At 47.0% G+C, this 15,338-nt stretch overlaps 1 protein-coding gene across 3 annotated transcripts in view; it reads right to left on the bottom strand.

The window, feature by feature from the left end:
• FRYL (FRY like transcription coactivator) overlaps positions 1-15,116 on the bottom strand; it is a 2,483,143-nt gene extending 2,468,027 nt beyond the window's left edge. For 2 of the 3 annotated variants that reach the window (XM_086962669.1, XM_086962670.1), the window contains exon 1: positions 14,958-15,116. The gene's annotated coding sequence lies outside the window, so the exon portion shown is untranslated. The remainder of the gene's footprint in view (positions 1-14,957) is intronic. The other variant, XM_086962671.1, reaches the window with a different exon arrangement.
• Positions 15,117-15,338: the final 222 nt, after the last annotated feature.

The raw sequence follows: 15,338 nt of genomic DNA, 5'->3' as shown, positions 1-15,338 counted from the left end.
ACTAAAATAATAATACTTACGCCACTTACTACAACTAACAATTACGCAGATCGAAGCACAGCTCAATAGCATTAAACTAGCTCCCGTTTGAAAGAATTGTCTTACAAAAGCCTGAAAACTGCTCTGAACATGCATACATTGATTTTGTTTCTGGAGTCTACGGAGCTTTGATGGAAAAGCGGACTACGCGCGCAGGTTAAGAGGGTTCGCCTCTTCAATATTAAAGGGAGAGGACTAGGCCTCTTGGCGCTCCGAAGGCTGGGCCAATCTGGGGCAGGCGGCAGCCAGGACGCGAGGCACGCACCTGTAATGCTAGCTTGTGTGATCATTACGTTGGCATTCCTCAGTTTAACGCCTGCGTATCGCAGCCTGCCATTAGTCCAATTTGCATGGCTAATCAAATGACGCGGCGTGCCAGTGAAGCCGGCCATTGTTTCTTGACAAACCCCCAAGGTGGCTAACCCTCATTTAGTTCTGGTGTGGAAAATGCAAATGTATTTTTAAATGACGCCATAAATTGAAGACAATGGCGGCCCGTGTTTATAGTGTGTTTTACTATTCAGGAGAGTGGTGTGGCGCCCTTAATTTCTGATCTTACGTGTATTATCTTTTTGTTTTTATGGGTAAGGTGGTTTGGGTTTTATTGTGTTTGTGTGGACATATATTCACTTTTGCTGTAGAAGAGGCTCGATTTTATTTCCAGAGAAAATAGCTCTGCCGATTTTCTCTTTTCAAATCCCCTTCTCACGTTTTCTTCATGTTGTTGGCTGTGTGTGTATATAAAAAAAAAATCCGCAGTTACTGTAAGTGCAAGGAGCTGCAGTTATTACCCTACTCAGAAAAGTAGGACCGCCCATGCAAAACAGTTAAGTTTACCATGACTCCACTCGGGAGTGATCTGCAATGTCTGCTGGGCATCGCATTTCTTCCCTGTTATGTGTATGTGCGAGAGCCTATTTTATGTAGTGCTCCAAGGGCAAAAATCAAACTGCCAGAAGCTGCAGTGCCTTCCACTCAGTCTCCCTTTGTTGTGGAGCTGCGACTGGTAAAAAAAAAATTTTAAATAGAAAAACAAGCGCAAGAAGGAATTACAGGACTGCATATTGGGTGTCACACTGTGTATATATCGCTTTGTTGCCCAGTCGGTGTGCAGTCTTATTGCAGTGGTATTGGCCGTATGTCCATTTTACAATTCTAGGTTTTCTGCGGAACTTGTCTGAAGAGAAAATAGGAATAATTGTTTTAATTTTGTTTTATGTTAGACCAATAACATCAACATTATTATTAATTTGACAACATATTATTCTTATATCCAGCTCCTTGACACAGCTTCCACATTTGAAACGTTGTGAACACCACGCTTTATCACCTAATGCATTCACTGCAAAGATAGCCTGTACAGCCAATCAGCCACCTAGAGAGATCTCTAAAGGGTGGGACTGGTGCGACCTTTCATCCCTCCGAGGTCGATACCATTGGACCTCCATTCAACCGGTCACTAATGCAGGCGCCTAATACGCTTCTGTGAGGCAGCAAGCCTGTGGCAGCAAGTGTTAGAGGAAAGTGATTTTAACATTATCATTGAGGAGAGAATGTCCATTTACTTGCTTCCAGTACCCTCCTCAGCACATATAGGCAGCTTACACATGTCACCACAAAGACCATCAACAACAAGAACGGCACACTCCTAAACATGAAAGTAAACCCTGCAGCCTTCACTCTCACTGCTTTAAAATGGTACACCAATCCATTTGCTCAAGTCACAATCTATGGAAGGGACAAAAGCGCCACCCCACCTCACCCCAGCATTTCAGTGCATCACATGTGGAGAAGCCATGGTCTACAGACCACATCACTGCTGTTAATCGAATACATTTGGGGTTTCAAGCACAGATGCTTATCTCTTCTGACATGGGTAGTGCTCACTGTGCCACTAGAATCAAGCTACGCCCAACTGACGAGCGCCAAACTGCGTAAAAGCAATTTTGAATTACTTATATTCCGGACGGGCTGTTCCTATTGGAGTACGGTCAACTGATGTACATAACTGCATACACCAGAGGCGCAACTAGAGCCAAATTGGAGGGGGGGGGGGGGGGGGGGGAGGGGGGGGGAGACCCTAAGAAAACATTTCGGAGGGGCTGAAACTTTAAGCAATAGGCGGAGTGGAGCTGCAGGAGTCATAGAAGGGGTGAAACAACAACAAAGCCTCATTAACGTGCCAATGGTCTTGTAAAGACCTGTGAAGTGCTCCGGTGCAGCTGTGTGTGCGCCTGGAAAGCGGTCTCATCCCAGGCTGCCACACACAACGGGGGAAGAGCTGAAACCCTTTGAGCCCAAGCAATGTTGCGCGCCTGGCATACATGGAGGTGGCCTGGTAGGCAAAAGAACGAGGATTTGGAATGCCACCTCAAGCGATTGCCAGTGGTTAGACCTATTGCAAGCATTCCTACCATAACATTTTGGGTGTTTATTAAATATTGGATCTATGTATGTGTGTAAGTCAATGTCATTTTAGCTAGAATTTAGATTATGGAATTTCTTTTGTTCCCATCTTTTACGATTGGTTTGCTGTCTCCGACCTAACTTTGATTCTTAATCTTAAAAGGTGTGTTCAGTCAGTCACAAGATATTGCTTTCCTCGTTATGGGTACTTCATGTTAGTTATATACTAACTCGATGGTTTATACTGCGCGTTCAGTTAAAATGTAGATCTCGTTCAAATTCATAAACTAGGTAAACTGAAGATTGTTGTAACAAGAAAACAAATAAAATATTCCATACAGAACATTTTAAAAACTATTTGGTAAAAGATACAAGAACTCGCTGAAGAATGGCTCGACAAATCGATGACTGAATAAGGTTTACAACAGGGCTCGAAAATATTGATAGATCAACAGACGACTGTTTTCTCTTAACACCTTAGCAGCTATGGAACTTCCAGCTCCAGTGCTGAACGTTCGATTGCGCAGGTGAGGTTCGAACGTCCAACGGCAGCACTCCCGAGGTAGTGGTGCCGTCGGACTAGGCGCAGCACTTATGAGGTTAAATTAACCTCCCTATAATTTACACGCACAACATACTAGAGACTACAAAAGCCCTAGTAAAGCTGCAACTTTACATCTGTTTCTCAACCTTTTAGACTAACACACTGTAATGTGCACAAATCCCTCTGCGATAAGGCTTCAACTTTATATGCCACCTTGAGAACGAAGGTTAGGCAAAAAAAAAAAACAAAAAAAAAAAAAAAGCACACCACCACACTGCTATAAACAGGAAGTTTTGAACACCAGTGGTGCAGGTTGGCCCTTATGCCCAGTGGTCGAAGTGGGGAAAAGAAAGTTGGGGAACTGTGGGCAGAGAATCAGAGGGCAGGAATAACCTGAGGATTGGATCAGTGGGCCGACTTACAGGTGTGGCCAGGATGCGGAAAACATCCCAATCTTTTGTATTTGTGTGGCATTTCATTGACCAGTTAAAGCTTATTATGTTATGTAATTCAACCAATGGATACACATGATTGATTAATATGAGCTATTGACATTAGAAACATATTCCACTTTGTGAATTTCTTTTAATCACAGAATGTCCCAAAAATGCTTAAAAGTGGAAGCACAAGCCATTTGTTTCCGAGCCTTGGAGTTTCTGATGTCAGCAATATACACAGCGATAATCAATTTTACGTGTGTAAATGACTGTATAGGAAATGTTACATAAGACAAAGGACTACAAGGTGTAAGAGTCACATGAGAACCAGACTAGTAGACCGTATAGTTTAATAGTGATTGGTCTGGAGAAACACAAACTCAGAATTTAAAACTTAATACCATGATTGGGGGTTCTCTTTAAAAATCATTATTGATTTGTATCAAAAATAACACTTTTTGCAACATTAGGATAAGCAAAGGCTTAGCAGTTTGCATGCAGCTCTTAGATGAAAGTTAGTAGCTCACTGTTCTTTGTTAGGATTTTAACTTATAAACTGCAAATAGCAAAAAGGATCTCACTGACAAAAGCAGTAACCCACTGACCTATTTAGAATATGTTTTTTTTTTTTTAATTAGCTTTATTCGATTTGTTTTAGTAAAATCATAAAAGCATACAAGTACATTATATACAGCAAGTTTAAAAAATTATCCCCAACGAAATTTTTATGAATCTCTGTAAAACAGTTTTCCAAATGATAAAAGTCAATGATGAAATTACGGCAGTTGACCTCATGTAAAAAACGTATAAAAAGTTTAAACATGTAAGGGTTACATCATGGAATTTCTATATTTCATCACTGACATTAAAAAACGAGAAACGACAAAGATGACATACACCTCATCTAACAAAAGTAATTTATAGTAAGCGTCTTTGCATGTTCTTATGCCCCAGTGTTTTAGAAGAGGTAATAGGTACAATTTCCTTGGGGCAGAATACAGATTGCAAAAGAACATAATATGAATGTTACTTTGTGATGAGTGATCATCGCATGGGCAAATTAGGTTCGTGGCGGTCCAATCATTTTGTTTTGGGAGAGTGACCATACAGAAAAAGGTGCCTAGGCGCAGCCTGGTGAGAAGCATACGAGGATAAGGTGCAGTTTCGGTCCTGAGGTACAATTGCAAGCCTTCGACGGGAGTGATTCTTTGGTAGCTCAAGGTGGTATTTTTGAGTTTCTCTGCATCCCATCTAACACCTTCCAGGTGTGTAATTAAAAGTTTTTTGAGGGACGACCTAGACAGATTTTCTAGGGACTCTGGGTCATCATAGTATTCAGGACAACCAATCTTGGCGAACATCAACCGGACATGTCGCATCCATTTTATTTTGGATGCGGCATCCAAGTTCATGCAATCCGTGATGAGTTCTCTGTTAAGTTGGCATTCCCTGGTAGTCCAAATTTTGTGCCAAAGCAAACACGGTGACAGCTTTATGGAGTCGCTAAGGTATTTGAGGCCAGTCTCAATGTGAGTGATAAAAGTTGAAGTAGATTTGCTCACACCCAATAAGTAACGAATAAAAAGATTCTCACAAATTTGGAGTGAGGATACGTCTTCAAAGCCCCATAAGCCTGCTCCATAAGTGACTGTCGCTACACACTTTGCTTGGTAAATCTGTATCATCTCAGCAGTCGGTTTGCCCCCAATTTTCGCTGCAAAAGTTCTCAGGGCACCAATAGCACGGGTAAAGGCAAGCCTCCTAGCCGATACTGCATGTTTCCAGGCTCCTTTTCTCTCGAAGACAACACCCAGATAACAAAAAGTGTCTGTGGTCTCGATTTTTTGCTCGTCAAGGTATATCGAACATTGTGGCCTTTTACTCTTTTGGGTGCACGGCATGGAGAAAGTTTTTGAGATGTTCACTTTCAAATTTCTTTTCCCCATGTAGGACGAGAATTCTCTTACAGCTCTCTGCAACCCTACCCTAGTCCTAGACATAATAGCCGCGTCATCGGCGTATAATAGGATGGGTACAGGCCTACCATTGACAGCTGGATAATCATTCTGAAGATTTGTTAGATGGTCTACAACAGAGTTCATATAAAAGCTAAATAGAAGGGGCGCAAGTATACAACCTTGCCTAACCCCTCTATTTATGGGAAATTTCTGTGTACATTGCCCCTGGGTCCCGAACCTCACCCTGGCACCCGCATCTCTATACAGTTCTTTAATAAATACCACTATGGTAGGGTCCACCCCAATGAGCTCCAATGTTGACCAGAGCTGCAGATGATCCACACAATCAAATGCTGAGCTAAGGTCAACAAATGTAACAAACAGATCCCCTTTTTTGGCCTCAATATATTTGGACATTAATAAGGACAGATTTAAACATTGCTCCTGGGTGCCCAGTCCCTTTCGGAATCCATATTGGAGTTCCGAAATAACCTTGTTTTCTGTCTCCCAGTGCTGAATCCTCTTTAGGACGATCCTTCCTGCAATTTTCATGAGACCGTCTAGTAAAGATATGGGACGGTAGCAAGCCGGATCGTCCCCGTTTCCCTTTTTAAAGATGGGGACCACAATGGCATCTGACCAGGTCTTAATTAAGCCGCATTTGTTTCCCATGTTCAAAACGTTCGTTAAGAGCGGAGCCCAAAATTCCAGGTTTGTTTTATAGGCATCCACTGGTGTGTGATCCGGACCAGGAGCTTTCCCTGAAGGACTTTCCCTGATTGCATTTTCAACTTCTAGGGTGGTAAAGACCAAGTCAATTGGATACGGCGAAACTGGGGGAATCGCTTGACTGATAATCTTGCGTGGATTTGTTCAAGGGTGAAAGTGCCTTTTGTTGATTCATGTTGTTCCCCTGTCTGTTGGTGTAGAGTTTCCCATAGTGTTCAACCCAGAGCTCTGCTGTGATTGCTACATCTATGCAATTATCAGTATGTTTTGTGTTGTATACTGATCTTATCACTTTCCAGAAAAGGTTAGTGTCCTTATTCCTGGCAGCTTCTCCCAGTGCTTCCCAGGCCTCCTTTTTCATAGTCGCTTTCCGGAGGTTAATTTCTCTCTTGTACTCTCGCCTAGCCTCAGAGATTTGGGCCCTGTTTTTCGGAATGGCGTTTAAAACTTTCTTCAAGTTCTTTAAGGCAGCTGTGCACCTAGAATCAAACCACCCGGATGCACGTTTCCCCTTCTTTTTGTGGCTCTTAGTTAGAACGCCTTTTATGTACTCCTGTATATTGGCGAAAGCTGCCATAATCGCCTTAGGTTCAGCATCTTCTTCTAAGCAGACAAATATGTCTGCAAAGCAGGATGATATTAAATTGTGGAAGAAGATTGTGGGGTTCAATTTCTCCCACTTAAGCACATAGCTGTTTATCTTTGTTAAGGTGACCTCCAATGGATACAGTGGACCGCTAGATTCCTTTGCTTTCTCCACTGGGAGCCTAACCCCAAATGTAATAGGGTAATGGTCACTCATTGGATCATCCCCTATCTCCCAAAAGGTTATAAAGTTAGGCGGGGTGGGGGATATCAGTGCAAAGTCAATTGTGGTTTCACAACCTCTTCCATTATATGTTGGGGCAAAGGGAACTGGGGGAGAGCATGCCTGATTAATGAAGGTGAGGTCAAAAGTAAACATAATACTATTAAGGAGAGACCCCAGCTTGGTGTGTGAGAAGTGAAAAGGGCCGTCCTCCTCACGATCTGCAAGGCCGCACAAACCTAACTCAGAAAGTGGGCAGACTGCACAATTAAAGTCTCCCACCCAAATAACTGTATGGTCTCCCATGTTTTGATCCCTCACTTTATGGATGTGGTTTGACATTTTATTTAAAATGGGTTCCATTTCATTTAGTGGCATATTGTTATAAAAGTTCACCAGTATGACCTTTTGTGTGGTGCCCCATTTAAAAGAAAGGATTTGAAAATATTGGTCAGAGTGGAAATTATACACTTTTATATCCCCCACATTCGAGACGTATATACACAGACCCCCTTTATTGCGGCCCTGAGTGGAGGGAGCAGCGGGTGTATGGAATGTTCGATACCCCATGATGTGCCTTTCTTCTGCAAGCCAAGTTTCTTGCAGGCAAAGTATGCCATGCTTCTGGACGGTCTCCAACCAGGGTGTATGCTTGATCTTATTGCCCAGTCCTGCTACATTCCAGGATAATAATGAGTGTTTCGGTTCACTATCTACCTGATGTGTATGGCCCTCACTCTCTATTACCTCTACCTGTTCTTGGAAATGTACCCTGTCTAGGTGTTGCATGGCTCGAACAGGGAGCGGATGCTGGGCAGAGGAGGGTGGAACCACCATCAAATGGGTCGAGTTCTTAACAATGGGTGGCGATGTATTGCTATTAGTGGCAATCTTTGCGTGGTTTTGATCACTTGCTCGGGGTGTTTGATCGACTGTTCCCAGTCAATCCACCTGATCTAAGCATCCAAACCTATTCATGGTGGGTGCACCTTCCCACCAATTATTGACGGGTTGCCATCCCTGCCCCTGACCCTTCCATCTGTGGTTGTGGACTGTGGTCCACGCCCCAGGATGCTCTGCTAGCTGTTTTGGAGGGTAGAAAAAGGTAAGGGGTTTGGTGACAATGGTTTGTTCGGTCACGTATGGGTCCCATGTGGTGATGAGATGGGCTGTATGAGGGTCTGCAAATGACACCACAATACAGTCTCCTGGTATCGATTTGTAGGTACGACCCACCCAAGGGACTCTCCTGACCATTAGTACCCTACTCCTGTTGGTGTGAGGAATCTGCCTATAGGTATTTAACCAGTGGATCACTTTGTTTTTTAAGGACCACTGGGTTTCAACAATGTCAGGGGCAAGCGGAGGTACCCCTGCCAAGATAACCACGTAGGGCCCAGCCTCAGGCGGGAGATCAATATAGCCTCCGCGAAAGTTCTGGTGGTTCGGGTGTAAATTTGGTGTGCGCTCTAAGAGAGGAGTGATAGGATTGTTCGCCTTCTGGTCGGCTCTAGAAGGGGGTTTGGGCTGGAGATGTTTTTTAGGGGGTTTTCCCTCTATTTTTGGAGGATTGGCAGCGACATTTACAAGTGTCCTAGGTTTGGGGATCGGAGTAGGTTTGGATAACGAAGGGGGTAAAGGTGCAGGCAGAATCAAGGGGGCGGGAGGAAGCTCCTTAGGCGCTGTAGCTGCTTTAGTGCCAATGTTAGAGGCTGGAGCAGATTGGATACCAACATTTCTAGCCAGAGGTGGACTCTCATTAATATGGGGATGTGTTGCTTCCAGCTGTTTTAGGCTAAGCGTGGCCAGGGATACTAACGTTTTATCCATTTCAAGTAGGTGATTCTCAATACGTGACAGTCTGAGTTCGAAAGGTGTCAATAGTTGTTTTAAAGTGACCCAGACTGTCTGGAGAAAGTCTTCATCATCACCCGCTTTATCCTTATCCCTCCCTGTCTCGTTTAGCCCTCCCAGTGTTGGGTTATCTACAAGGATAATAGGATTCTCTCCCGCGGGGGCAGTAGTGAAATTGCTATCACCCCCTATTAGGTGGTTAGCTGGGGGTGGTGTTTGTTTAGGATCCCCTGCGTTGGGTAGAGTTCGTCTATGGTTGAAGAGCTGCTGCCTTGCAACTTTGGCTTTCTTACGAGCATAGGCAGATTTTGCATTGTTTTTCTTCTTCAGAGCTTGGCGACCTGGGTTTGTACTTTTTGCTACAGAGAAGGAGGGGGCAGTTATAACCGGCAAGGTGGTGGAATTTCCCTGCTCGGTAGGTGGGTCGCCCTCACTAGGTTGGACGGTCATGGGGGAGAAAATAAATGAAGAGTCTAATGGTGGTGGAGAGGAAGGAGGGGGGGAGTGATGAACGTCAGCGAGAATCAACAAAGGAGGGGGACGTGCCACCTGTTGGGGAGATGCAGCAGACGCAATATTTCCCAAGGAAGATTTTTTAGAGTTAGCAAATGTTTGGGAAAGCCTGCGTGCAGCATCTAACTCGATTGAAACCCTCTTCTGCATTTTTGTGATTTCAGCATCTATTGCCAAATTTGTTTTTACAAGGAAATCGTCCAAAGTGCCTTTAGGCTTGGTTAAACCCAGCGCGGTCTTACTGCGACTCCCCCGAGTACAAATGATGTGTGACAGTTACGGTTTCTGTGTGGTACTCACTAGACTCAAAGTCCAGGCACGATAACGGTGGGAAGAACCAAGGGAGATGGGCCAGGCCAGTCCTCTTAGTCCTCGAACGGCCTCAAACGGTCCCGCCCTTGTCCCGGGCTTCTCCCGGCGCCCTCCCGCGCAGCGGGGTTGTTGCCTTTGCTTTATAGGATGGCTGATTACCCCGAGGGGGCGGGGCCGGCAGGGAGAGGAGCCCAGCTGTTAACGGGCGCGCGGGAACTCCTGGTCTATGGAGTCCTCCGCTCTACCCTCGCAGCCCTGTCGGTGAAGTCAAGCCGCTTGTAAAGTGGCAGCCGCTTTGTCTCCGCGAAGCGGGACCCGCGAAGCGGGTCCGGCGAGCAGGGGCGGCACACAGCGGTCTGGAGCAGCGTTTCCCGTGTCCAAAGTGCCCAGCGATGAAAGGAGGTAGGAGGAATCCAAGGAGGGAAGGCTCTACTGCCTTTTCTGTTTTCCCGGCGTTGGGGGCGGGGCCGGCAGGGAGAGGAGCCCAGCTTTTAACGGGCACGCGGGGACTCCTGGTCTATGGAGTCCTCCGCTCTACCCTCGCAGCCCTGCCGGTGAAGTCAAGCCCCTTGTAAAGTGGCAGCCGCTGTGTCTCCGCAAAGCGGGACCCGCGAAGCGGGTCCGGCGAGCAGGGGCGGCACACAGCGGTCTGGAGCAGCGTTTCCCGTGTCCAAAGTGCCCAGCGATGAAAGGAGGTAGGAGGAATCCAAGGAGGGAAGGCTCTACTGCCTTTTCTGTTTTCCCGGCGTTGGGGGCGGGGCCGGCAGGGAGAGGAGCCCAGCTGTTAACGGGCGCGCGGGGACTCCTGGTCTATGGAGTCCTCCGCTCTACCCTCGCAGCCCTGCCGGTGAAGTCAAGCCCCTTGTAAAGTGGCAGCCGCTGTGTCTCCGCGAAGCGGGTCCGGCGAGCAGGGGCGGCACACAGCGGTCTGGAGCAGCGTTTCCCGTGTCCAAAGTGCCCAGCGATGAAAGGAGGTAGGAGGAATCCAAGGAGGGAAGGCTCTACTGCCTTTTCTGTTTTCCCGGCGTTGGGGGCGGGCCGGCAGGGAGAGGAGCCCAGCTGTTAACGGGCGCGCGGGGACTCCTGGTCTATGGAGTCCTCCGCTCTACCCTCGCAGCCCTGCCGGTGAAGTCAAGCCCCTTGTAAAGTGGCAGCCGCTGTGTCTCCGCAAAGCGGGACCCGCGAAGCGGGTCCGGCGAGCAGGGGCGGCACACAGCGGTCTGGAGCAGCGTTTCCCGTGTCCAAAGTGCCCAGCGATGAAAGGAGGTAGGAGGAATCCAAGGAGGGAAGGCTCTACTGCCTTTTCTGTTTTCCCGGCGTTGGGGGCGGGGCCGGCAGGGAGAGGAGCCCAGCTGTTAACGGGCGCGCGGGGACTCCTGGTCTATGGAGTCCTCCGCTCTACCCTCGCAGCCCTGCCGGTGAAGTCAAGCCCCTTGTAAAGTGGCAGCCGCTGTGTCTCCGCGAAGCGGGACCCGCGAAGCGGGTCCGGCGAGCAGGGGCGGCAGACAGCGGTCTGGAGCAGCGTTTCCCGTGTCCAAAGTGCCCAGCGATGAAAGGAGGTAGGAGGAATCCCTATGATTAGAATATGTGCACTTTGTGATGTGCCTGGTACATTTTCTTTGCAACAGGCACATTAACCCTCTGCGCTCTCTTGCCATGAGTCAAAACTTCCACTAGACAAATTTCCGATCTCGCTCTAGGAAGAAGTTTATTCATCAGAGTTATCATGACATTTTTATTATTGCCGAAAATAGCTGGCGGTCAGGAAGGAGGCAGCAAGTGCTTTTAAAACCATAATATAGTCCGCCCCCACTGAAAGTCAGCGCCTGTTGCGGTCACACCAGTTGCACCGCCCTAGAGCCAGCTCTTCTCAGGGGTCCTGTGACCTCAGTGACAGAGTCACTGTTGCTCTAGGGTCTGCTAATTCGTAGTCCTGCCCGCAAGACTGGAGGTGAACTTCAGTATGGATTGTGGTGGGCAAGCCTTCAAGGTGAACCCACACTTGCCACTCCTAGGGTCCACCTGATGGTGCTAACACACCAGGGCTTTTCTGGTGCCTTCTAGGGTCTGGCATGGGAATGTGCTCCCTCAGGAGAGTGGTCTGGGGGACTGTTCATAAAGGCTGAACCTGGTTCCCCAGTTCTTAAATTTAGCAGCTCTGCCCCCAGTGCTACATCTGCTCCCTCACTGAACACCATACTGCCCCACTGAAACTCATATTGCCTTCAGCTACAATCCAATTTGACCTGCTATAAATAACTGGATGCGACTCAATTCAAATTACACACCAGGCAATTGCAATATGCTGCCTAAAAGGCAAGGTAACAACATCCTGAAAAAAGCAAACACTCATAAGGAATGAAAGATTTAATAAAGCATGTCAAATGTAAGCAGGAACATGGTGAACTTAACGCGTTTACAGTCATTCAGAAATCAACAAGTATTTTTGCCTGAAAAGTTAAGGACATAACTAGAAAGGACCCATTTCAATGTCCACTGCTTATATGCTTACAAAACGTAAGCAGTATGGTTTCAAAAGACCACATTTGTGAACACAAAGCCGCCATACACATTTCGTTTTCCAATCCACCCATCAACCAGGTATTGCAGTATCTCCAGGCAGGGCCAGTCCTAGGATTTTCGGGGCCCTGGGCAAAAGGGAATGTGGGAGGCCCCTGAAATCTACATAAGTGACACCTTCTGATCTCGTGAAAGCTGCTTTGTGCAGACTCCACTTGGTCCGCAGCTCCTCCTCTCAGCCACCTCAAGCTCCTCTTGACAGCCCATTACAAACTGAAGGTGTGAGAATTGCTTGGGGGCGGAGTTAAACTTGTGTGGACTAAAGTGCTGACAATGGGCGCCCTGCCGAGTCTCTGAACTGGCTGCCTGAGAGGTGTACCCTCCCCATGGCCTTCCCACACCATCCCTTAGAGGCCCCAGGAGGGGGCCCCCCTACCATGAGCCCGTTTGTGATGCATTTCTTTCACTCTGATCGGCAGACATACACGAGAAGTGGGGTGTTAATTTAAAGACAAGGAAACCAAAAGTAGCGCTTTACTGGCAAACTCTGTAGAGTGGCACTAATGTGTTGGGGTTTGAAAAAAATTCTGGCCACTTTAAGAACACTCCATTTTGCTTTATTTAATTATTTTTCAGAGTTTGAACATTTTATTTCCGAGGCTGCATTTTGGAATAGAAAAATGTCAAAACGGCATTTCCAGCAAAAGTGTTTTTCTTTTTTGCATCCATTTCACAGGGGTACAAATGGACGACAGGAAGAGACGGTGAGAACCATTTCTTGATTCATGGTTTTCGGAAAAGTGAGAAGGAGTTAGACAGAACGAGAGGGAATAGGAGTAAGAAAGGGGGCAGCTGCCAGCGGCATAGCAGAAACTGACACCTTCCTTGTCTTGTCTGGCCAGGAAGTAAGAGACAGAGACCTTTTCGTTCTCCGCTCCCAACCCGTCCACGAACAGAATATTTCTGACGTCCAGGGATGCATGTTCATAATAAAAAAGTAGGGGAACGGAATCTACAGGATTAAAAAAGTAGGGGCACGCCGTGCCCTGCCGTTCCCCCCCACTTAGACCACTGCTTATGCCACAGCATTTAAAAATATGCAAAACGGATAGCCTATTAGCCCATGCATTTCACGTCAACACAGCATCCTGCATAAAGCCAGTTGATTACAGCCAATCAGGGCTCGAGTCGGGGGCACGCGCAGGTAGACTGTCACACCACTCTTTTCGCAGGGTGGACACCGTCCCCCCTGCGAAGAAGCTGGGTCTCACAGAATTATGCTGAACGTGTCCCAGTGTAATTTTCCAAACACCAAGACACGTTCAGGACGTGACGTCATGAGGTCATTTGCATATTGTCAGTCCCCCCACTTCTTTTTATAGGACGTGTGCCCTGCAGCCAACCAAGTGCTAGAGTAGCAAATCAAAAGGACTTTTTAAACCGCATATCAAGAATTACTGGTTAGTTGTCTCCTACGCATCCAAGGAGCACTTAACACTACCCCCCTCCACCCACAATCGCATTAAACTTTTTACAACTCGAGCCAAACAACAACCAACCTTTATCACGAGGAAAGATTACACTTTGAAACAGCGGGTCGTCTAGGAATACATTGCATTCCTCATACTCCCACCACAAGGATGGAAATTACTCGTTCCCAACGAACAATTGTGCTTACAACAGTACATCAACATATTTAGCATCAACCTAGCCACACCTAAAGTTGGAAGTAGTCTCCTCACACAAAATAAAATTTAAAAAACGTTGACACCTCACTAACAGGTTACCGCTCGAACACCGTGTATCAAACCCTCTCTGCAGCAAAAAATCTAGGACTTGCTTTCATGTCCACATTCGCTACTGCAAGGCGTGGATTGCTAAACTTTATGATAAACTGATGCAGACAACCCAGGCCAACAGGTGGCCCCTGAAACGGAATATGTACAACGATGACATAAATTCCTTCTCCCTCGTACAGCCATGTTACTCTGTTGTCTGCAGTCAGACTTTTTATCATCGCGTCAATTAAGGGTACCTACTGCTTATAGCAGGTCTTCCTAACAAAGAACGTACCTACAAACTACTTTTTAAGGTGGCATTGCTGTTCTGGGAACTTCTCTTTTATGCATTTCAATGCACAGTAAAAGCATAAGGCATTACACTTAAAGAGAGACTATCGACATAAGATGTAAGTGCCATCCTGATGAACTACAAATGTTCTAATAATGCTGATGTTCTTAAATGGATGGAGATACCTGGGGCCAAGCCGAAAGTTCCAAAACAAGGCATTGCATTGCTGAAAAGTGACACGCCGGGTGCACCGCATATGTTCGGTCCAGTTCAGCTGGGACCTGATGCTCTACCAGCATACTTGTACTGAATTGGTATACAGGATGTGAACGTTGATACAACTGAGCACTAGAAGTTGCTTGGTACTGCGAACCGAAGGTGACAAGGGGTGCGGCTGCATAACGGGTTGCATGGATAAGGAGGAACACTTAAAATGAGCGGGAGTGCGGAAGCTTGTGGTCTCTGGGTAAAGGAGAGGCCGCGATGGGAGCAGCTAGGGGGAGAGACGGGAACCGCAGCGGAGCAGTCTCGGAGGGTAACAGCAGAGGTTGCCCGGCACTGAGCACTATAAGGAGCAATGAACGGTATCAGGGACGGCACAGACCGGGACGGTAGAGTACCTGGGCACGGGCGGAGCGACTGAGGTAGGGAGCAGATAGGAGCAGGTGACGCGAGTACGGCCCGGGTGGCGCCTGGGCTGCACCGCGGAGGCTGTTGTGCGACAGTGTCTAGACGATTACGCCTGCGCTGATAACGAATCTACTCACCTACACGGATCCCATTCCAATCACGGGTGGCTCCGTTTGTCCTTAATCCAGGAAGCCAGGTCGGCGATAAACACCCGAGTTTCCGCCGAGAACAATTACTCAGTACAAATCCAGCATCTTCCCACTTGCTTCGCTCTAGCCAACCCACTGTCGAGAGGCGGGCACGTGCAGCAGCTAAAGACTGTTCGATGGATACGTGAGCTTTCTACAGCCAATGAACAATTGAGAAGCTTTCTTCTAGCCTATCCCAGACAAGGCTCTGATTTTCGGGCTTTGGCAGCCAATAAAATAACTAACAAGAGCACCTTCAGCCATTCCTAGACCAGAGTACAAGATCCGGGGTTTCTAAACCAATGAATATATGACAATGGCCCCTAGCCA

Source organism: Lissotriton vulgaris, chromosome 3_1, assembly GCF_964263255.1.
Source record: "Lissotriton vulgaris chromosome 3_1, aLisVul1.2, whole genome shotgun sequence".
Taxonomy (NCBI): domain Eukaryota; kingdom Metazoa; phylum Chordata; class Amphibia; order Caudata; family Salamandridae; genus Lissotriton; species Lissotriton vulgaris.
The sequence above is the reverse complement of the archived record's forward strand: the minus strand, read 5'-3'. Positions and strand labels throughout refer to the sequence as shown.